The following is a 24,474-nucleotide window of genomic DNA, read 5'->3' on the forward strand; positions in this document are numbered from 1 at the left end:
AAAATAATTTACAAAAAAAATTTTAAAAACGTTGCAAGCTATTTCTATTTGGTGAGGAAAGAATATTTTTCACAAGTTAATGTAGATGTCAAATTTAAATGTGGTTAAAATTTCAAATGTTAATTTTGAAAATATTTGTTTGCAATTTTTAAAAATGGATTTAAATAAAGAAGGAATCATCTCATACAAGTTGTAATGCAAGAATTTGCTTATCTTTATAAGTTAAAAATGTTCCAGTTATTATAAATTATTTTCAAACAAATGATATTTTTTAATTCTGTACTAATTTTTTCGGATTTGTTTAAATAGTTCTAAAATCTAAAGATTTGGAAGCAAAAAAGTAAAATCAACCATAAAAAGCTCGAAGGTTTTCCTTTTTAAACTATTTGGAACAAATTTTCTTGATTATATTTCGATTTAAAATATGTATCTAGCATTTATCTACAGATTGTAGACTGAATTAAAGAGCTCTGTGCTTATCAAAAGAAGTAAATTTGATTTAATGAAATGTTTGATCAACAAGTTTGCGAGTCGTAACAAATTTGTGCAGGAAGAAAATAAATAATCTGCAATAACTTTTGACATCAAAGATAACAGTAATACTAAGTTGAAATTTAGGAATTAAAGGGTTTTGATTTCATCGAAAAAAGATCAATGTATAACTTTTTTTTTAAAAAAAAAAATTCTATAACTTATCTCAAATTTAGCTTAAGAATCATAATTTCAAGAATCAAAAAAAGTATTCTACTCCAAAAAAAGTAAATAAATAAAATATTAACCAATATTGAAGTGCTTAAATGAATTTAAGTAGCATGCCATGCTAAAACCTATTACCAAGTTTCAACTTAATGGGTTTATAAAAAGTCGAAATATTTGAATTGAACAAATAAAAAGGCATAACTTTGAATAAAACAAAAAAAGTGAGTTTGCAGAGGATTTGAATTAAGAAAATGAATGTGATACTTTTTTTAGAACTTTAAAAGAAGTATTATCCTATAATCAAAAATCACAATGAAATATTTATAGTTATTGAAGCATAGTGATTTCATAACATATAATAATTTTGTGCTTATGTTAGCCCCACTTTTTAAAATTTCATATAATTTGCTTTGACCAATCAGAATATTAGAAAGTCACCTCATGTGCCTCGCCGAATGAAAATGTTGGAAACATGATAGAATTCTAATACTATAGATTCTTTCTTTTCAACTTGAGACACTGCTTTCAACTGAAACTTTACAAGTTTTATTGTGACTCAAAGTGATCAAAAAAATTGCTTTTTCTACGATGGTTTTCTACGCTTTGTACTTTATTTCCATGGTTTTTTACTCTCTCTGCTGGTTAAAGTATTCATCTTTTTGTGACTGTGATTTATTTTTTCAGCTAAAATGCTTTTACGATCTCTTCTTCTGGATTTATGTTTTTACTAAGTACACTTGGAAGTTGAATGGTTTTAAAACAGAGAGGGATTTATTTCAAAGGTTAAATTTGATCTTTTACGAGTTAAAGGTTTTTTACTGGTTTCTTTACCTTGTTTACAAAGTGTAGGGGAGAGTGGGGTCAATTGTAACATTTTTTACTTAACTATTTTTAACTAACAAAAAATCCAATATATTATTAGTATTTATTGACAGACGTGTAAAGTAGACTATCCTCTACTAGAAGAAAAATAAATACCTGATTTTAAATATTATTATATCAGTTATTAACAATTTTTGACAGTCGTGCACTTGTTACAATTGTCCCCACTTACGGGGTCAATTGTAACAGTTCATAAATTCAACTAAAACATAGTTAATTATGCATATTATCATAGTTGCGATATATTTTTTTGTTGATCAAAATAGTAGTGATATTTTAGGAGTAAAAATAATAATGAACAGAGACCTAAAGGGTTAAACTTTTAACTTTAAGGGGTTAAAAATTTTAATTTATGCTGTGAAAGGTGACAAATAAAATAATGCACATGCAACATAATATAAATGCTATAGGAAACTATTGGTGGTTCTTAAAGAAATAAGTAATGGTTTGTAAACATAAGATTATTTATTTTCAACTGTTACAATCGTCCCTTTACTTATTGTTACAATTGTCCCCAAGACGCCATTTCAGCTTCATTTGTTAAAAAAAATGCTAATTAATTAGCAAAACTAATCTTTTTTTTTATTGAAATGTTAATTAAGGTGTCCACTTACATATTCGGTTACTAATTTTTATTTGTTTAAACAAAATTACTTTGTTATAATATAGTATTCTAGTACCAAAAAAAGTACTTGTGTGGCGTGAAAATATCTCTTGCGATGTAACTCTTGCAAAAGTACATAAAAATGGTTGCCATCAGGGGTGTACATGTAGATTTGTTAAATGCACTTTGTGCGCCACCTAGGAACCAAATCTAGAACCCGACACTCGAAATTTTTGCTCTGTTACAATCGTACCCTGTTACAATTGACCCCACTCTCCCCTACTCAGTTTCCTGTTTTAATGTCCTTATATGAACTCTACACTGCTCTGGATTTCTGTTCCTACTTTGTTCCATAGATATTTTTATTCAATGTTTTGTTACATCATTTGTTCAGTGTGTATTTAGTATAATCAATTCATTTTTCGATGTCTCAATATCATTCCTATTAATTCTTAAAATATTTAGAATCGTATACTGGCTTTTGTCGATCTATTAGATTTCCTTATTTGAAAGTCTTTAAACTTTTAAGCAATTAAATTAATCTTAAATTTTCATTTTCCTAATTTCTCCTTCAGAATAAATTTCTTATTCCAGTTCGTACAAACTTATTCACAAATCATAGATCCAATTTGGATTCTTTTAAATCTTTAGTTCATTTTTCGGTGACTGGATTTCATTTTGATTAAATTCTAAATTATTTGGAATCATTCATTAGTCGTTGCCAATCAATTGGATTAGCTCATGTTAAAGTTGATGAACTTACAAGCAATTAAATGAGTCTTGTATTTTTTGTTTTCGTAATTTTCCAACAGATTTTGAAAACTAATGTTTTTGCTGATTATGTATGTTTAATAAGTATTTTCTTTTTAGGTAACATTTAAACTAAAATGAAAATTAGTTCGAACTGGAATAGTAAAGTCACTCACATAGTAAAACTTTTATTGATAAATCGGTATGTATCTTTAAAACTTTTCACTAATCGAATCATTAAACTAAAAAACAAACAAACTAAAAATAAATAAATAATAAGTAAATAAATAGTATTTGTAAACAACTTTAATCTAAACTACAGTAGATAAAATACAGTTTCCTTTAGATTTTCATACTTATGGTTATATTAAAAATTTAATTCAGAGAATGAACTTATAAGATATACAAAATCTTAGTGTTTCGAGATTTATTTTACTCTAAACATGATTTCATGTATTTAAAATAGCTAAATTGCAATTAGATTAATTTTGATAGTATTTTTCTTATTGTAGTTTAATATTGTACATTTTTAAGTTTTTACTGTATGTTTTTTATACTTTATTTTATATCTCTCTTCGTTGAAAAATGTGTCTTGTATGGTAAGACAATTTAGCCACCAAAACCTTCATAACCAAAAACAATTATGGATTTAAAACTAACTGAAAGTATTTTGTACCAAAGTAGTCATTACCAGATTAAAATTATTAATAGTACATTATAAGGCAAACTGATTTAATAATCGAAAAATTCATTTCCTATTTAAGTTCACCAAAAAGAATTTTATATCATAGTAGTACCATATTAATTTATAATTTTTTTATAATTATCAATAGTACGCTTTACGACGAGCTGATTTAGTTACCAAATATTTCACATTGTAGTTAAACTTGCCAAAAATATTGCCTGCTACAGTAGTACAGCATAGTTTTAATTAAAATTATTGCTAGTACACTTTACATCAAGCGTTTTTGATAACAAATAGTTCATATGATCACTAAACTCCCCAAAAAGTTTGCATTCCGCTGTAGTAAAACATTTTTAATAAAAATTATTGGCTTTATTGCTTGTATACTTTTAGGTAAGCCTACTTAGTAACCAAAAAGTTCAAACCTTAGCTAAACTTGCCAAAAGTATCATATACTTCTGTAGTACCACACTATTTTCATTCAAAATAATTGTTGGCACATTTAGTATTCTTAGCTGTAAAAGCCTCATTTAAAGTTGAATGAAATATAATGTCCCATTTTAATTTTTTAAGTGACTTGTATTAGATGTTTACCTTACATGCTTATGCCGTTTTTAAAAAATTATAAGACAAATAATTTTGCATTCTTTTTATTTTTACCTTCATTCCATTTTATGATTAATTTATCGAATTTGTAAATGAATTAAATGCTTATGTCTTTTTAACAGATTCTACAAAAAATGTACATGATTTTTAATTAAATTATAATGAAGTAAGAGATTTAATTCGTAGATCAAACTTACATTCTGAAAAATAAATAAGTTTAGCTTTAACAAATATTTAAATTAATAGATATTAAATTAATATTTAAGTCAATTGCTTTGCTAGTTCACCTTTTCAAAAATATTTAGAGGAGTATGAGAAAAATTAGCGATTCTGTCATTTCCATGCTCTTATGTCTCTTCGGAGTTAATTTATGCAATTCTTCCTTTGGCACTCTTGTATTCAAAATTCTTGGAAAGGACCACTTGCATATGTTTTAAGTACTAGATAAGTTTATCATTACAAGTTTAGTATTGAAGAAAAATTTACCCTGACATCATTTCGGCTTTTGTTTCATATTGTTTTGCATTAAAATATCTACGTTTCATTTGGCATTCTGGTTATCAAAATTATGTGTTCAGTATTTATTTATGCTACTGTATTTATTTTGTTATTTTCATTTACATTGTTATTTGATTGTGGCAGAATTCATAGATCTTCTCTGTAAAATATATTTTCATGGAATATACGGAATTAACGATTCTTTTACTCTTCGGGGGGCTCATGTTCTGGCTACTTATAAATGTATCTGACAGCCCTCTTGGGGAACTATTTTGATTGCTAAACACTAACACTAAAATGATAATAGCTCTATAAGATCCAGCGACTACTTCTTCCATAGCTAACCATTGCGTTTCCAATGTGGCAAAAAAAAGAGGGAAGAATTAGTACACATGTGATTGACTTTGTGTTCTATAACAAAACTTCAAAAGTTGTCTATTTTATAAATGCTGCTGATATAGAAAAAAATTGACCTTTTGTACAAATCAAATATTATTGCTAGTGCTTAAGAAGTCAGAATAAAATAACCTCGCCTCCACGTTTGGCGTTCCCTGGGCAGCATTGTGGTACAATACAGGGATTATAAACAAAGATTCTTTTGTATCACAATGGCTAAGAGGTTATATGAAAAAGTGGAAGTTTGATTAATTTAGTATTATTAAAACAATCAAAGAACCTAATAAATACGAATTCTTGTTGCTGATGAAGCATTCGTTGCCATCTATATGTAAGTAAAATTAGCAGATCGGCTGACTTATAACTGAAAAGACTGATAAATATCTTTAAATTGTTAGAGTAGCCATTGAAATGTATTAAATCTGCTTAAAATTACTGAAAGTAAAAAGGGAATTGGCAACCAATTAAAAAGCAATTAACACTAAACAATTGGCAATCATTTGAACTAGCATGAATCAAATATAAAAATTCTTTATTTATGAAACACTTGTATCCATTTGACTCCCTTTTTCCTCCTTTTCAGTATTTGCGCGAAATCAAATTTTTCTTAAAGCCATTAGATCAATTTTATCAGAAGGATTCCTCTTATATGAGGTGCTTATGAATTAAATTATTGGTAAATTGATTTAAAAAATTGGTAATTACTTAAGTACATTTTAATGTTTTTATTTAATAAACTTATTTGAGACACAAGGTCAGTGTATTCTTGTTGGCTTTCGATTTAAAACTGCTGAATTTCTGTCAATATTATTTTTCGCCATTTAAGCTAGTTGATTTCGCGTTTCAAGATCAAATTAAGTCAACAAATTAAGTTTTTACCAAGCTATTTAATTTTTTTTTCATGGACTCCGATGTTCAGAAGTAATAATTTCTGCAATACATTTAAATTATTTAATTATTTGTATTCTAAAGTTAGCTTTCATATTGACTAAAATCGTTTTTATGCTATATTTAAAAAGCTATATTTAAATTATGCTTAAATTGGCAAAGAATATAATAAATGTTTCAAAGCATAAATAAAAAGTGATAATTTTGGGTACTTTTTTTAAAATATTTTATTTTATATTGTCATTACGTATTTTTGTTAAATTATCAAAAGGTATTAATTTATTTCTTAAACATAATATTAATTAGACATAATAAATGCGTGTAGTAACCTGCACATGGAGAATCTTCAAAATATTGGCAAATTATATTGTAATATCTTCTACTACTATTGAGTTCTTATAAAGCTCTTATATGAAGAGACATTTTTAAGAGCAGTATAATAAATGTTTTAAGCTCAACATTTTTACTTTAGCAAAAAAACAATTTCTTAATAATATTCAAGTGTGCCCCACCAAAAAAATGCCTACACTGAACTTAAATTGTTATATCTTCTAGTACTACAAGGTTTTTATAAAACTGTTACAAGAGAAAAATTTTTTAAGAGCAGTTTAATAAATGTTTTAGGCTCAACAATATTATATTAGGAAAAACAATTTTTTAATCATACTCAAGGGGTATAGATAGGGTATTATATGGGAATTAAGGGTTTTATATCAATGACTTACAATATACCCATTTTTTCTTAGAAGGAAATATTTATTTTTCTTCATTTTATTAGTCTTGACCTCCCCCCCCCCTTCCCTCTCCTTCTCAATCGTATAGGAATGTACTAAGATATTTTCTCCTTTCTTAACATTTTTCGTAATTAATTATCAAAAATATTTTTTAAAATTTCCATGACGCTTACTTTTAGAACTACGTTTAATGTAGTTCCATATAGCTTCCTAACTTGAAAGTTTTTAATCTATATGAAAATCAAGATAGAAAACTAACGTACTTCCTTCTCCTATGACTCTCCACACGCTAGTGGCGAAAACATGCGAAGTGTTGCCATAGGTAGAGAGATCTTCTCTACGCCACCTGTAGTCCATTTCGATCATCAATAGCAAAAAGTAAACATCTTAGAGTTAAGCACTTCTTACTCACTGGATCAAAACACTGTGGTGGACAAATTTTGTCACCCTTCCCCTCCAACTGCAACAACCAATCCTGCAAGAGACATATTTTTATGATACAACTTTTGAGCAACAATTACTCTGCAAAAATTATTAATGTATGTCAGCACCGAAAACTGTGGCAACTATTTTAGACCAAAGTGAAACACTATACATAACTCTTCGTACTTAAGCGTTTTGTTACCCAAAGAGCCAAGAATAATTTCTAAAATATTGAAACACCAAATATGTCCTTTTAAACTACTTGGTTGTTAAAGTAGCTGCCACCGTTTTGATATTAAACACGAAAATTTAAAATTTCAGTAATAAATGATACATATAGCTGCCAATTCTCCTGGATTTACCAGTCGACTACTGGATTTTGCCATTTTTCTCCTGGTCCCCTTTTTAAATTAGCAAATAATATAACATAAAAATTATTAATTTAAATTGCATGTACACACTAATTCTTAAAATAAAGTTTGCTTTCGAATCAAACTTATATACTAGTCAATTGATGTTTAATAATCGTAGTGGTAGTTACGTCACAATAATCCCCCTCCAGAATTTTATCAGAGATGGAATTCGATGAATGAATGCCACTAGTTGCATATTTTGCGAAAGACAGGAAGAGCTGTATAAAGATCACAGGAATTTGAGCGTTTGTGGAAAGAGTTGTATCAAGTTCACAGAGTTCTGATCGTTTGTAGTGAGAGCTGTATTAAGTTTACGGTTGTGTATGCAGTCTCTCCTGTGTTGCTATTAGTAGTCGAGTGTGTGTAAATGAGACAGAAAAGCAATTGCGCGAGGAGGACGATGACGCAATCACAAATAGCAAGTCAACCGCTCAGTGTGGATCATCCATCGATGTGGTCGTTGAATTCGATGTAACTAAGTTCATATCACGTCCTTAGGTCAATGTGGGGAACGTAATATCGACAATGCTAACCTTCTTCTATTAAAAAGTATCACTAGATTGAGTAGAGTTATTATTTTTGATTGAATCTATTATTATCGAATATTATTTTTCGTATCAAAATATTTTAATAATTAAGTATTAATTTTTTTTTTTAAACATTGAAAACAAACTGGGTAACTGGGTTTTGCCTTTTAAATAGGAATTGTGTGTAAAAAAATTATTATTATTTTCTTTTTAGTTATATTGATTAAAATATTTCATTAAATTACGATTTATCAAAGGCAGTGGTCGGAAAATCTAAGTTTTTTTTGCAGTTAAATACAATTACTTCTTTTTTAAATGTAACGACTACAAACTACTTTCGAAATGTAGTCACTACTACGCTACTTTTAGAAGACAAGTGTAACTGGAGAACTTAATTTTCACCAACATTCAAAATGATTTTGCATGAAAGATTAGCTTGATTAATCATGAGAATATATTAAGCAGTTTTAATTCCTGTTTAAATGAAATAGTTTTTAATTCTGAACCCTAACTTTTAAAATACCCTTAATTACTTAAACTTATTTTTTCTAATCATTATTAATCGAATTATCATCATCATCATAGTTGGCCAACTAGTCCAGTGTGAGCCAATGCCTTCCTCAGAAGATTTCTCCGTGATGACTTCCGATTTATCTTTGATCTCCAATTCCTTTCATTGATTGCAAGAAAATCAGACTCCATCAAGTTAGCCCATCTCAACCGCGGCCTTTCCCGCTTTCTTTTTCCAGTGGGTCTAAAAAGCAGTATCTTTTTTATTGTATTGTCGTCACTCATTCGAATAACGTGGGAGATCCAATTCAGTCTATTTATTTTTATATATTTAATAATATCAGGTTGTTCATAAATCTTGTACAGTTCGAAGTTAAATCTCCTCCTCCAGTTATTGTTTTAATTTACTCCAACAAGTATACCCCGTAAAATCTTTCTCTCAAATATTGTGATACAGTTTTCCTCCAGTTTTGTCATTGTCCAAGCTTCAGAAGCGTATGTCAAGACTGGCCGGACAAGAGTTTTGTAGATTAAGAACTTTGTTTTTCTAGAAAGAAACCTAGATTCAATAAATCTTCTTAGCCCATAGACAGCCCTATTCGCCAGATAGAGTCGGTTTTTTATTTCAGGAGTAATTCTGTTGTCAATGGTAATAATTGATCCTAAGTAAGTAAAACTCCTTATTGTTTCAAATCTATAAGAATTTATTTCAAAATAGGGGTCCGGGACTCTGTTTCTCGAGAATAACATATATTTTGTTTTTTCTACATTTATGACCAAGTCCATTTGCCTTGCAGCCACTTCAAGGGTAAGAAATGACTCTTTCAGCGCAGGAAGGGAACGAGCAATTATATCAACATCATCAGCATATGCAAGTAGTTGTACTGATATAGTAAAAATGTTAATGGTCACATTAATCGAATTATATTAAAATTAAATCAATGTGTTCGCTGTTATAAGATTAACTCAGTGATTTAATTTAAATATGATTCGATTAATATTGATTCGAAAAAATAAGTTTAAGTAATTAAAGATATTTTAAAAGTTAGGAAATATATGTAATGCCATCACAAGACTTTATGCTTTTCTCAACAGTGGTTTAAGAAATTTTTGGAAATTATCAAATATTTGTGATTTAAGTGATCAATGCTTTTTTATATCCTAAAAGAAATAAAGCACAGTGCGAAAAACAAAGAATGGACTACCCTGAATAACTTTTGATCTAATGATCGGATCTTCACGTTCTAAGACACAATCTTAATTGTTTGAGAGGGTGACCACAAACATGCTAATTAATTATAGCAGAGGATATTTTAAGTAACTAAATCAGACACACAAACATACTTTATAGTTCTTCTGAAATCGAATTTTAAAAAAGTCAGATATTAAAAATTCGATTTCTCACGATCAATTCGCACCGATTTTTCCAACCATCAGAAATAGATCTTATTAACGCTCTGTCACAGGGACATTATCATTGCTTACGTTTACGAGTTTATGAAGAATGTGCACCAATCAAATTCGATAAAAAATTTCGGGCTTGAACTTTATTTCTGTTTTTTACTAACGTTAAAAATAGTTGCCTGGAATCGCTACAAACTGTAGTAGTTTCAGTAGTATACAGTAGTTTCACTACTTGCAGCTCGCTCTTTCCGATCACTGATCAAAAAACATATTCTTTTTTACAACTGAACGGGTACTAAGCATTGAAACAGGAGGGCCATCACATTCTTTTGTACATTATAAACATAACCTCCTGTTATTAGAGAATTTCTGCATTTTAAGAATATATTTTTCTTTCTCAGTAGTAACAAAACTTATGTATAAATACATTACATTAAATATAATTTTTTCCACCATTACATATGAACAATTTAAACAGTACAACGCGAAAAGATATCACCCTTAATAACTTTCGTTCTAATAATCTGATTTTCACAAACAAAGTGTAAATCTTAATGGTAACATCAGATGAAGACACTCATTAAGAGTTTCCATCTTAATAGGTGACTTCAAATATGCTAATTAATTATTGTTAACTATTAATTAAGTTACGAAATCAAACACAAGAGCGTTCTTTTTCTCAATAAACCTTTTTTCACATATTTGGATTCTTGATTCATGGAATCGGGAAGGGGGGGGGGCAGCTGCAATCTAGGAATTGTGGTTCTTATTTATATAGATTTCTTTTATAACCGTCATTGAACACCGAAAAAAAAGTTTTTTCTTTTTTTTTGGGGGGGGGGGGGAGGTTTACGACTATTAATGTTCAACTCCGTATTCTTGTATTTTTGAACCCAATCCAGAAGACTAGGGAGCTCCTGGATCAAGTATTGGGAGAAATTTGCCTTCGTGGAGCACTGTTTTGGATGTAACGAATCCTTGTTTGCATTACATGGAGAGAAAAATGACGAAAACCTTCCAGGGTTAGTCTGATGGCAAGGGGATTCTAACCCATGATGATATTTTGCTGTAACACTGTGGTTGATGCAAGACGGATGCAGAATTATCGACCAGCTATCGCTGGTATTCATTCGAATGCAGGGCACCTCGTTGGAAGGCAACCACTGTATCTCCTGAACCATCACATCTCTGTGGCTTTTATAGTAAAGCCGAAACGGATGAAAGTTTGGTCTCCTTAATGTTTAATTAATCATTAGTAATACAACTTAACAATTTATTAAGGAGAGTCTTTAATAAATTATTAAAAGATCTAGAAATGAATAAACTTTTCAGATATCTTATATTTAAATTTAATTTAATTTATCAGTTTATTTCAAATAAATGAAATGTTTGTTTAGCAGAAACTAAATATTACAAAATTATTTAGAATTACTTTCAAAATTAGCATTGATTATCTGAAAAATAAATAGTGCCATTGGTGTAAAACAGTGCGTAATAATAATATTTGAAAACACAACTGAAATGTGGTTGAGTGAGATCCTCCCATGAATTTTCAGAGTTCTATATTTTTCCAAAACTTTCAGTTTACTGAAAATTTTAGGTTTTCCTTATTTTATACCCCTTGGGTAAACACACGAAAAAAGCTATATGTTTAAAAATACTAACATTTTAACATAATTAAATAAAAATGATGAACACCGTAATGTATGTCCTACAAATTAATTTTTATTATTGACCCAAATTATTAATTTTTTTTGTTTACAATTGAATATTTTTATATAAATATTCCTTGTTAGTTTATTAGTAGTGTCACTATTCAGTTTTTTCAATTTGAAATGTTCAATTCCATGTATATATAAAAGAACATTTTATAGTAGTAAAATTCAGTAGAACATTTTTTAAAAAGATCAGAATATTTTTTGCAATAGCACATACATAAACTTCTTTTAAAGAGGATCAATGACAAATTAAAAAAAGCATAATTTTATAATTTTTTGAAGTATATTAAAGGCAAATTTTGATGCAAACATCGGAGAAGAAAGAACGCTTTTAATTTTGGAATTTAAATTTATTTTTAAGGCCATCACTGAAGGATTCAATTACGCATCCTTGTAATTTTAAACTCAATCCAGAAGACAAGAGAACGCCTGGATCAAGTTTTGGAAGATATTTGGCTTCGCGGAGGACTTTTCGAAGGAACTAACCTGCATTTGCGTTACACGGAGAGGAAAACCATAAAACCCTTCCAGGGTTAGTCTGATGGCAAGGGGGTTGACCCATAATCCGTCTATTACTGTGTATTTTAAGGCAGCTATGTGGTGGGTGCAAGGTGGATGTGAATTTGCATCGACCAGTCATCGCTGGCGTTCGAACCCAGGGCACCTCGTTGGAAAGCGAACTCTCTATCCCCTGAGCCATCCCAGCCCTGTGGTTCCTATATTAAAGCCGAAACGCGTAAAAGTTTGATCTCCTTAATGTGATGATGATGTAACCCGATTATCTAAATGATGATTTCATGCAAAAAATTATTTTCGTGAATTAACTATTTTTTTATTATTTAATTTAAAAGTGGACGAAAACATTTTGAATTATGAAGCATAAGTTTATTTTTACACCATATTAATCTATGTATTTTTTTTACAGAAAAGACAAAAGTTTCCCTCGTTTTTATTAGTAGAGAAAAGTAGTCAAGAAAAATTATAATTAATTATTTTTAAAAATAATAAGGTGAAAATAAAAAAAAACTAAAATGAAACAATAATTAATATTTGAGAGTGATAAACTTACAAGACAAGAGAAGCGTCATTTATTGATAGTTAATTACTAATCTTTTTTTTAAGAAAAATAAAATATATATATGCAATTCGTTATTACTTTTTAAGCCACCTGCTAATTTTATATAATTTGATAAAGAGTTTTGAATGAAATATTAGACTTTACGAGCATCAAGTTTTATAAAAATGTCTTCATGATCGAGTATGGTTATGCATCTGCTTTATTTTTTATTTCATTTTTATCTTATTCAATTTCAGTAATATACATAGGTATGCATATATTTGGATAAATGTATACATCAATAACTCACTATATTTTTTGCTAATTAAACAATTAAATTAAAATGAAAATAGTTTTTTTATAAAATTTATATATCTTCTTGAATCAAACTCACGTATCATCAACTATGGTAAACAGAGATGGTGTTTTGTTGTTTAAAGGCGACAAGTTATATAGTTAATTTAAAAAAATGTCAAAAAACAATCGATTTTCCACTTTTATATTTTTGATAACTATGTATGTAAGTTAACATTTTAAAACAAACTCTTTTTGAATCGGATCAAAATTGGTGAAGTTAGGGGCGATTTTTATTTTAACCACGTCCTTTTGCTTAAATTTCCTTGCTTGCAGCTAGTTGTATACCCAAGTAAATTTTTGCTTGTTTTTAAAAATTGTGTTTATTTTTTTAAATTTTAAGGCATCAAATTACTTATTAGTTCATAAGATTATATTTATAGTTATTTATGATGAAAAAGAAAATATTTGTTCAGAAGTAGAATTTAAAATATATAACTATAAAAAGCCATTTTTCTCAAAATGTCTTTTTTGAAAAGTTTACGAATTACAAACTGTTCCAACGAAATGAATTCTTATTCTATTGAGCTGAAACTTTGATACTATATACAAATGAACGTTATTAACACTTTATTTGATTTTTTTTTAATTTAGTAAGTAGAACTATTATTATATATCATCTTTTATTACAGTCTGAAAATTTTTTCCCGAAAATACTTCAGAAATACTAGACTTCTCTTTTACTGTTATTTGTTTCTATAGTAAAAAATAGAAAAACTATTCCCAGCAATTTCTTATGCTACCTAATATACAGGGTTATTCATAATTCTCTCCGGCGTTTCGAAGCGTTATATTAAAAGAAAGAAGACGAACGTGAAAAAAAGAAACACATGAAATTAACTCCGAAACTATTTAAGTTTTACTTACAGGTGTTCTATGTGTGAACCCTTGGTCACATGGCATACATCAATGCGATAGTCTAGTTCCTGCCATATTCTACTCAACATGGTACTATCTACCGGCAACTGCTTATATTAAAACTTGAATACTTTCAGAATAATTTCATATATTCTTTTTTGTCATATTCGTCTTCGTTTTTTAACTATAACGCTTCGAAACCCCGGAGGCATGGGTGCCACTCTTCAGTCTCAGGGACTGAAATCAGTCTTGAGAAAAATCAATAGGATAATAAATTCTATCAATTAAATAAATTTTTCTTTTTTTTCCATTAGAAATTTTGTAATTTATTTTTTTGTCGAAATAAAAAAATATTGTATCTTAATGAAAACATATGATATGGTATTGATCTCAGGACTTTAATTTATCTTCTTTTTGTCAGCTTCACTAAATCTCATTCTTTAAAGTCTTGACAAATGGGATTGTCTGAACTTTATCCATTTGTATAATTAAATTTTGTACTATTAATGAATCTAAGTCTGCTCTAGTTTGCTTCCTCCACCATAACCTATTGTCATGCTGGTCAAAGTTAAATCAAGATTATACACCTATTATCATATTTTATTTTACTTAAAATTACTCAAGTTATATAATTAAATGCATGAACAGTATGATGGTTTTCACTGCTTACCCTCATTTTTCCTGCCGTCTTAACAAAATAAAGAAATAATTTTAATACATTAAATTGTTTCTATTTGTTTCAAGCAATAAATTAATTAGCCCAAACTGATGCCAATTTTAGGGATAATAAAATCAGTCACAGTTCAATTGAACATTAATGAAACATTAACATTATTGTCTCCTTTACTGCGAAATAAGAACAAATTTTATTCATAATTTATGAAAAAAAGTATATTGAAACAATTTTCTGGACATACTAAATACAGCTATAAAATAATTTAAAATCCTAAAATGTATTAATATAACTTATTTAAGTATAAAGAAAAATTTAAAGTTATAAAAAAAGAACAATTTTTTTGAGATGATTCTAAAACTCGCATGGGGTTGGAATTCTTTTCTTTTTACAATTTTTTATTTTTAGTATTTGCTGTTAAACAAAATCAAGCCTACCGAGCATCATTTTCCTGCTATAACAATACTTTATGAATTATGCTAAAATTGAGAATTGTTTAGTTAAAAGTTGATTAAAAGCTTCTTTTAGCAAATTTCTTCCTCATTATTTTTTTAAAAAGGCAACCTTCTTAAAGTTAACGGGCAAAAGTAAGTCTGAACGTAAAAAAAAAAAAAAAATTGTAGCTCCGTAATTTTTTATCCATTTAAAAAACAAAATATACACACTTTGAGTTGCGCATACATGCATTTACTTCTTATTACTTAAATAGGAAACAATATTAAAAAAACAATAATTGAAATTCCTTTTTCGAAAATATAGCTTGCTGATTTAGATCGAGTAATAGATTGAGTAATTTTAAAGCAGCAGAATCTGTATCATTTTTTAATAAGATTTAATTTTCAACTAACTGGCAATAATTCTAAGCTTTCTTTTATTAAAAACTTGATAATAATTTTTAAGAAAGTTTCATGGCTTTACTCTCGATGTTACGCATCTGCAGGTTAGCTCCATCAAAAAGCCCTCCACAAAGACAAAATTTCTCCCGATACTTGATCCCTTATCTTCTGGATTGGTTTCAAAATTTCAAAGCTACGGAGTTGTGCGTTAGTAGTCGTAAGCCTAAAAATCGGGTCGGCTGTTCACCAACGGTTATAATATAAAATAATTTAAAAACGAACGAGGGTTACAGAAAAAGCTAAAACAATATATTAGTACATTATTGAAAATATAACATATGGAGTAGTGTAGACATGCGGAGTAGTGCCAAAGTGCAAAAAAGCTGAATTTCCAAGTGAGTAAATTTCACGTTGTCGATAGAAAAACAGGCACCTTTACAGTAACTAATACAAGAAAAAAACTTACTTTTTACAAGAATCGCGATAATTGATTTTAAAATCACGTGAATATGAATGAGAAAATACATTCTGCGTTATAGAATTTTTAAATCGCGTAAATACAAATTACGATTCATAATTTTTGGATCGCGTGAATGCGAATCCTATAACCCCTTACTTTAAAATCATGTATAAATACGAAAATCGTTGTGTGATATTGTAGCAGCATGAACAAATCACGACATAGGTTTTTAAAAACGCGAAAATACAAATCGTGATATTAGATTTTTAAATCTCGTAAATAAGAATCGCAATGTGCTATATTCAAATCGCGTAAATGACAATCCCAGCGCTCAACTTTTGAATCACGTAAATACTAAAAGTTATGTTTGATATTAAAATCGCGTGAATAAGAATCGAAATAATAGCAGATTCCGGGACTTCTAAAAGGTTTGTTTGACGCAGGGACGTCTGAATTACGAAAATACGAGCTATCTGGCAGGCGGGCAGAAGTTCGTAAATTCGGAAAATCTTATCTTCGGCGCGTAAAAGCGGAGAAAATAGCTAAAATAAGTAAAAATGCGAAAGGTTGGCTGTTATATAGTTTGAATTTTCTGTTTATCTTTGAAATTCAGAAATAAATATAATTATTTTATTTCAATGGCTGAATTCTCTGAAAAAGCGGAATATTTATTTTTTTTAAAAAAAGTTTAACTTTTGGATAATCAGAGTTTTTGATAAAAAGGCTGAAATTCGAGAGACGAAGGTGAAAAAAGCGGAAATCAGCTAAAAAGCAGAAAAATCTCACCCCTGTGTAGAGAATAATACTTTGAAAATTTAAGAATATAATTAAATAGTTAGTAAAATAGTTAGCTGCAAAAACACGCACGGGCAGGTAATTAAAGATTATGTTTCATAATTTTTTTTAAAGAAATTGCTTAAAATTAGTGAATCAGAGTACTTATCGCTAGTACTTGGAAATCCGATTATAAGAACAGAAGTCATTTAGGGCGATATCCTTTTTTTCGTACTTAAACACTGCCTATGAATCATAAATATAATATATTCCTTGATAAAAATTTGCATAGCAAGAGTTACTTTTAGTTTATGAATTCACTAATGATATACCACACTAATACTTTCTTTACATTCAATTAATATTTTCGAAAAATATAATTTATAGTCTTTCGTTGATTAATATTTTCACGAATGCTAATTACTGTTCTTAAATCTCCGTCTAGAGAATTTTTATTACCTAAGAGTCCCATAGCCAGAAAAAAATATACATGATAATATATTACCGTAATTCGAAAACAGGGAAGGCCGAAAGGATCAATTTATTTTTATTTCAAAAAAGCAATGCTTATTTTTTATTATATTTTGTACTAACTTGTACAAAATACTTTTTTTTAAATAGCATGCGTACAAAAAACTTGCTTATTTTAATCTAATTTCTTTTATACATAATATTAATAGCTTGATTTTGTTTTTAAAGTGTTAAGTGGAAACTGAAATAATTTGAAAAGTATTTTTTCTTAATATTTTGTTTGAAAATTATTAAACTGGATAATAAAATTTCTTTCTAATAAAGTGATTAGAATTTCATAAATAACCTAGGAAATATTAAAACATTTTATTCAATTTAAAGAGATTTTAAGATGGTTAAAGCATGAAAATAAAATTCTTACCAGAAAAGTGGTGTAGTACACAAATTCTTCTCTTTCATAGAGCTATAGAGGCTGCAGTTAATCCTGTAAAATACAAAAAAAAAAAAATAATATTCAAAATTTCAAATATTACATTAAAATAAAAATTAATCAGGGCACTGTTAAAAACAACTTATTGAATATGTCACATGTGGCTAACTGTAAAACTACTACTTTTGTAGCAACTACATAGTAACTACTTTTGTAGCAACCACATAGCTAAGCTACAACAACTCCACCATATGCAAGGCAGTAGATGCTCAGACATCAAACTGAATGGACCTTACACTTATTTCTCCTTTTCTTAATTAATTAAATTTATGTTTGTTTGGCCGTGTGCTATATGTGTACTAATAAAAATATTTGGCACTAAGCTTTTTCCCTTATTTTAAACCCCCCGAGATCTAGCTAGGGCCACACTTTTAAGTTTACTAAAGCTAAGCGTAAAGTTATTAAAAGTATTTAAAGAAAAAAGTACACAAAATACTCTAGCTCAAAATATCATTTACAATTCAAAATAAAATTACATTTTTTGAATTAAACAATAGCATACAAATCTAAAATCTACAGGCAAAATAATTTAATTTTGCAATCAAACAAGATTAACTGAAAATTCTAACAATATATTCAGACTACAACTAAAGTAATTCTTCAGTAAGACATTACAAGGGTAGTAACATTTTGACAGAACTAATAATTGGTGACAAATATTAATTGTAGTAATATTCAATTAAACCTCATAAAAATGTATGTATATTTTTTTTTCTTCTACAAACATAAGTTTAGAAAACTTTCAACCTATAAAGTAAGAGGAAACCAAATTCCGAAAGTTAAGCAATTCAATTCTACCTTTAAATGACATTAAATAAAACTGTTTACAATTCGGAATATCAATGTAATTCTAAAGTAAAAATAATTTAAAAATCAGATTAAAATTTATTTTGAAAAAATATAAATAACAAATTTTGAAACTTAAACAAAAATACGATAACAATAGATGGAAATAATAATAGTTCTGTTAATGTAAACTGCTTACAGTGATTTGGGAAAAAGGGATATCACCCTAAGTAACTTTTGTTTCAATGAATGCTTTAAATAAGCCAAATAATTAGTATATCTATTTCTAAAATATGTCATTAGACCCCAAAGTGTGTTTTCTCTAAGTAAAAATATGACAGATTTGGATTTTTAATTCTCAAAACACGAAGTAATGGGTAGTCTAAATTTGACACTGAAAAATAGTGGAAAGGATAAATTGTAAACACATAAAGCACAAATTATTTATTATATTATTTAATTGGCAAAATAAAATGAGATTTAGTAAATTAAAGAAAAAAACGTAGAAAAAATAATTATTAATAAGTAATAATTATTTTAAAAACGAGTGAAAAATATGCCAAAAAAATTTAAATATATAATCTTGTAAATCAAGAAATAAAATTTTATAGAAACTAAACAGTTTATAAAGATAAATTAATATTAATGGAAACTTATATTAATGGAGACTAATATTAATGTACACTAATATTAATGGAAACTAATATTAAATGTTTTAACAGTAAACTAAATTTAATACATAAATTTATGAAATAAAAAAAAGAGTTGCTAATACGTAGAATACAGAAACTTAAATATATTATTTAAATTCAAGTAAATCGAACTCCGAAAATTAAACAAGTAAACATACTAAAAAACTAAAATGTAAATAAAGTAATACTATAAAGTAATAATATAAACTTATGTGAAGTGTACTAATACTTAAATTAAATTCATATATAAGTAATGTAAGAAAAAGCTTTTACATGCAAAAAAAACATTAACATATTATTCATAAATCAAAAAAATGCTGTAATTGCATTATATATATATATATATATATATATATATATATATATATATATATATATATATAAAATAAAATTAATTAAACAGTAAAAAGGAGAAAAGTATTAATATAAATTTATGCTTAAACTTTATAAAAAAAATGCAATTTACAAATAAAAACATTGATTGATAATAACTTATACTAAAATAAAAGTAATTAATTATAAAAAAAACGAAGTTAACAAATTAAAGTCTAATATAAAAATATATATTATCAGGGTGGCCACTCAAATCAGGTTTCAAATTTCCATGATTTTTCAAGGTTTTCCAGTAAAAATCTTAACATTTCCAGGTCAGCGTTTTTTTCTTTTACCTCATAAAGTAAAGGTGGATGGAAAAGAGCATATATTATGAAGTATTTTATTTTTAATGAATCATCTTGAAAAGATGTGGAGAAAATAATATAGTTAGCTAGTAGAATACTTTGCTTTTAATGAATAAAAAAATGTTTTAAAGTGTTGAGTAGTTTAAGCACAAACTGTACCAAATAGCAAATACAGAGTAACCCAAAAAAAACCATGGATAAGTATTGTTTAATATATTTTCCTTAAGCAAAAGCAAATAATTCCAGCTGATTATGCACTAATAAATTTTTATATTTATTTACATTTCAACATAGAACCAATTTATACTATATTTTATCTAAACAGTGCTCTTAATAAAATTCATTGATATAATTTTCTTTAAACCAATATCTAAAGTCAAATGTTTAAATAATGTTGTTTGTTTTGAATTAGCATTATTATTGTAGGAGATATTCAGTATTCAAAAAGGCAAAACTGTCAAATTTCTTGTTGCATATTCCATAGAAAAAAAACTAGATGAAATTCTTTAAATTTCTTTATTTTTTTCTTATTAGAAATTAGAATATCTAAAGAATTTGCTAACTACATGGTTTCTTTGCTTAGATTAGTTAATTGTTTTTACAACAGGGCAATTCCAGGGTGCTGGACGTAAAAAATTAACATAAATTTTTCAGAACTATCTAATAAAACATAGGTTTATAATCATCAAATTTTTATATTAAATATTTAGTACATTATAACCTATCAAAAAACAATTTGTTTCATAGAAATTAATAGCAATAAGTTCAAATTAAATAGATTAAATTGTTGGTGTTAGATGTAAATTGCACAAAAGCAAAAAATTATTACTCATTTGCAAATTGTCTAAACTCTGTGAATTTGTTTGTAATTTAAATATAAACTTGACTGAAATTTGAAGCTGACATTTGAATAAAAAGTTCTATGATATATAATAGTTCTAACTAAAATATGATATATAATTAATTTGAACTTTTTTACTTCCATGTCAGATGCAATTTTTTAAGTTGGACATAAATATAAGTTAATGGTAACCATTATAATGTCTGAAAGTTACTTTAATTTCAATCTTAATACTATAAACAATATTTTTCACTTGAATAGCTTCTTTAAATTTAAATTGTCTTCTATTTATAATGACTGAAAATTACTTTAATCTTAATACTATAAACATTATTTTACAATTTATTAGCTTCATTGAATTTAAATTGTCTTCTATTTATTGTTGGAATGTGTTTCATAACATCTTGTGAAAAAAGTTTGTCGAAAAATCACTCCTTTTAATTTTAACTGTGCAACATATATTAACAACAATGTAAATAAAACTCATATCTAAGCAATATTACCTTAAATTTAGTAATTTTAAAAATCAGTTGCAAAATATTTAACAGTTGCTAAATATTTTACTTTTTTTTAAAAAAATCAGAAAAAGATGCAAAAAGTTTCATTATGTTTATGCACAATCAAAAAAACTATTGAAAAAATTGTCACTGTATATTAAAAAGGAAAAAGAAAAACAATTTTTTACAACAATGACGATTTTTATACATAATTATCTTGTCTACATAATTATAAAAGTCTATCTTGAGAATTGTTTTTGTATATCGTAATTTGAAATGATTCTCTACATTTGTTCAAGATAACATGTATTTTAACAATTCATTTCAATTACTATTGTTTCAATTTTTTTGAATTTTTTTTAAAAAAAGTTACATTTTGATTGAGATTCACTAATCATGGTAAAAAATTTCAAATGATGTAATCATTTAACAGCCTATAACTTATTGACAACTGATATTTATGAGTTAAAGTCATTATTTCTAAATCTTAAATTTTTTACCTTGAAAATGATACCTTCTTTACTTAATATTAAGTTTAAGATTTTGGTCAACTGGTTGCGCAACTTAAAACCTGTACCTGTACAGTGCAGAAGAACGAAAAAAAGTCTAATTTTTCTTCTTTCTAATAAACAAATATAAATAACTTAATTCCATATTCTAAGTTTTTACATCATTAAACATGTTTTTCATACATTCCTTGGTTTTTCAGAGTAAAAGAAGAAACAGTTTTGGAAATATTATCTCTGGAATATAAGCAACATTTACAAACTTTCAACATTGTGATTAACACACAATTCTACTTTTGAATCAAAAATAAAATATTTAACAACAAAACAGTAAAATTTAGTGTAAACATCTAGTTGGTTCATAAAAGAAATAAAATATGTTATAAAAAGTCAAAATGAAATCCAGAAAATTAGCATCAATGAAACAATTTTAGTGTCAGTGATTCAAGAAAATGAGTGACTAGTTGGCTTTGCTGAGGAAAAATAATTCATTGGATAAGAGAACAAAAGCTTTCAGAAAAAGAATGCAAGAAAAAATCTATTATTAAGTTATAAAAAATTATTTTTTGGAGAATTTTATACAGTAAAAAATACTAAAACATTTTTAATAATTTTGTTAAAAACAAAAAATACCCTCAAAACAATAAATGAAATAAGCCCACAGACTAGAAGATAAAATAAATAAATAATTTTAAAAATAGAAGCAAATATCCTAACTAAAGAGCTAATATCTTCCACCTCCTCCACAATTTTTGTCTTTCCTAAACTGCATAGTCCCATAACCTCAAAAGAGGTCAAAGGTTTCTCCTTTCATTTAGCAACCATGGGTGAGTTTAATATGGCATTCTAGTTTAGCAAGGTAATAATGGAGAAAATTTTAATGCAAGCAAAGTATTGCCAAGTTGATGATATTTCAACTGTTTCACGACAAATTTCTGTCTAAATAAAGTGGATATAACGAATGGTAAAATAATTTAAATTAAGAAAAAAATCCCAGCTTTTCCTTAAAATTCCCTGATTTTTTCAAGTTTTCGTCCAAAATTTCCACCCTGACTTCTTTTCCAGGTTTTGTTCCAGTGCAAAAAAATTCCCTGATAATTCCAAGTGGGTGGCGACCCTGATAAAAACTATTTGGGGAAACAGGAGTTAGTTACACATTCTCTAGCTTCTAATTTTTTTTTATTTCATTATAAAATTATCAATAAATTTTGAATAATTTTTCCCTACAAGACAATCGCTGCACACCATTCATGATTTAAAAAATAATAATAAAAAAATAATGTATTTTTTTTTACGAAAGAGCCTTTAAGTGTGGGTGAATGTACTCCAACGGTGGGGTACTTTTAGCAATTTTAGGTATATACATAGTTGCCAACTTAGATAGAAAAAAATCCAGTAGATTTTACAAAATATAAAATAAATTTTATGATAATTGTTGCATAATGTACTAAATATTTTACACATAGGGAAGTTTAGGGTTTGGTATAGTCATTAAAAAAGAAAAACTGCAATACTTTCCAGTCATGAGTGGCATTAAATATGCTTGAAATATTATGTATTTTGTTTACTCATAATTTTGAATAGTAGTAGGCATTTAAATTCATATAAAATAATTTAAAATTTTTTAATTAATTTAAAGAGGGAGTTGTGAATAAAAATAAACTGAACATTTTAGAACAAAAAAAAGGGAAAAATTTTCAGCAGATTTGTATAAATGAGGCTCGCTTCATTATATATTAGTAATATTTATATAAATATTCAAGCAAGCAACAATCCATGCAAAAATTCTATTTCAAGAGAGATTTTTTTAAGAAACTTTCTCAACTTCAGGGAATTTTGGAAAATGTACAAAAATCGGGAGAATTTTTATTAAACTAGTAGACCAGGAGAAACTAGCAAAATCCTGTAGTTTACTGGAAAATCTAGTAGAGTTGGCAGCTATGTATATATATGTAGCGGTAACAGGTCTACTGTATGGGATGCATTGAACACACAATATAGTTAGAACCCCAAATTTTGAGTGTGACTGTTTAAACAACATGCATTGTGACTCAGAGACAATTTTTTTAAAAAAAAAAACAATTTAAAAAACGCAAACATACAGATAAGGTTTCAGATATTTTCTGTATTTCCATATGAATAGTAAATAGTTTTTTGTGGTGTTTCTTTCAGGAAAGTTCAAATTGAAAAAAAGGGTTATTTTTTTATTAAGAGCATTTAATATTTAGATATTCGATTAGATAAGAAAAATTAAAAATTCTTTTACCAAAAACAGAATTATAATTGCCAATACTGCAAGTTACATATCTAAAATGAACTGGTGTTTTGTGAAACTTAATTGTAGATATAAATAAGGGTAATCCTATATTCTTGGAAAAAGTAAAAATTCTATTATCAATTTCTTTTTTAGAATTATTAATTTTGAGAAAAGTATTATTGTTTTCACATTCTTTTTACATTAACTAATTTAAAAAAATTTCTGCAAATCAAGCAATAATTATTAGAGGCTTTATCAACAACACAAATAATAACCCTGGTTTTTCATACTATTGTTCAAAAAATTCAATTTGAAATTATACAATAAATAAAATTTCCACTCATTAAATCCTTCTACAGGCCAATTAAATTTTTTTGAGCATTTTCGCAATAAAACAATCTAAATTCTTACTGATTGAAGCAAGAATAAAATTTAAGTGATAATTTTTTTTTTGTCTAAACTTAGTCCCAAGTCCCATGAGAAATCTTAAATCTTTATTATTAAT

At 27.2% G+C, this 24,474-nt stretch overlaps 1 long non-coding RNA gene across 4 annotated transcripts in view; it reads right to left on the reverse strand.

Annotated features, from left to right (window-relative positions):
* Positions 1 to 24,474, reverse strand: part of LOC147816132 (uncharacterized) — a 62,705-nt gene that overhangs the window by 24,190 nt on the left and 14,041 nt on the right. For 2 of the 4 annotated variants that reach the window (XR_015431776.1, XR_015431777.1), the window contains 2 exons: positions 17,642 to 17,704; positions 7,006 to 7,217 (listed from right to left, as the gene is read on the reverse strand). The exons of the other annotated variants lie outside the window; for them this stretch is intronic. This is a non-coding gene — a long non-coding RNA (uncharacterized LOC147816132). The remainder of the gene's footprint in view (positions 1 to 7,005; positions 7,218 to 17,641; positions 17,705 to 24,474) is intronic. 4 annotated transcript variants of the gene reach the window in all.

The sequence above is a fragment of the Parasteatoda tepidariorum genome, chromosome 2 (assembly GCF_982258835.1).
Source record: "Parasteatoda tepidariorum strain Cologne lab strain chromosome 2, Ptep-v5.0, whole genome shotgun sequence".
NCBI lineage: Eukaryota > Metazoa > Arthropoda > Arachnida > Araneae > Theridiidae > Parasteatoda > Parasteatoda tepidariorum.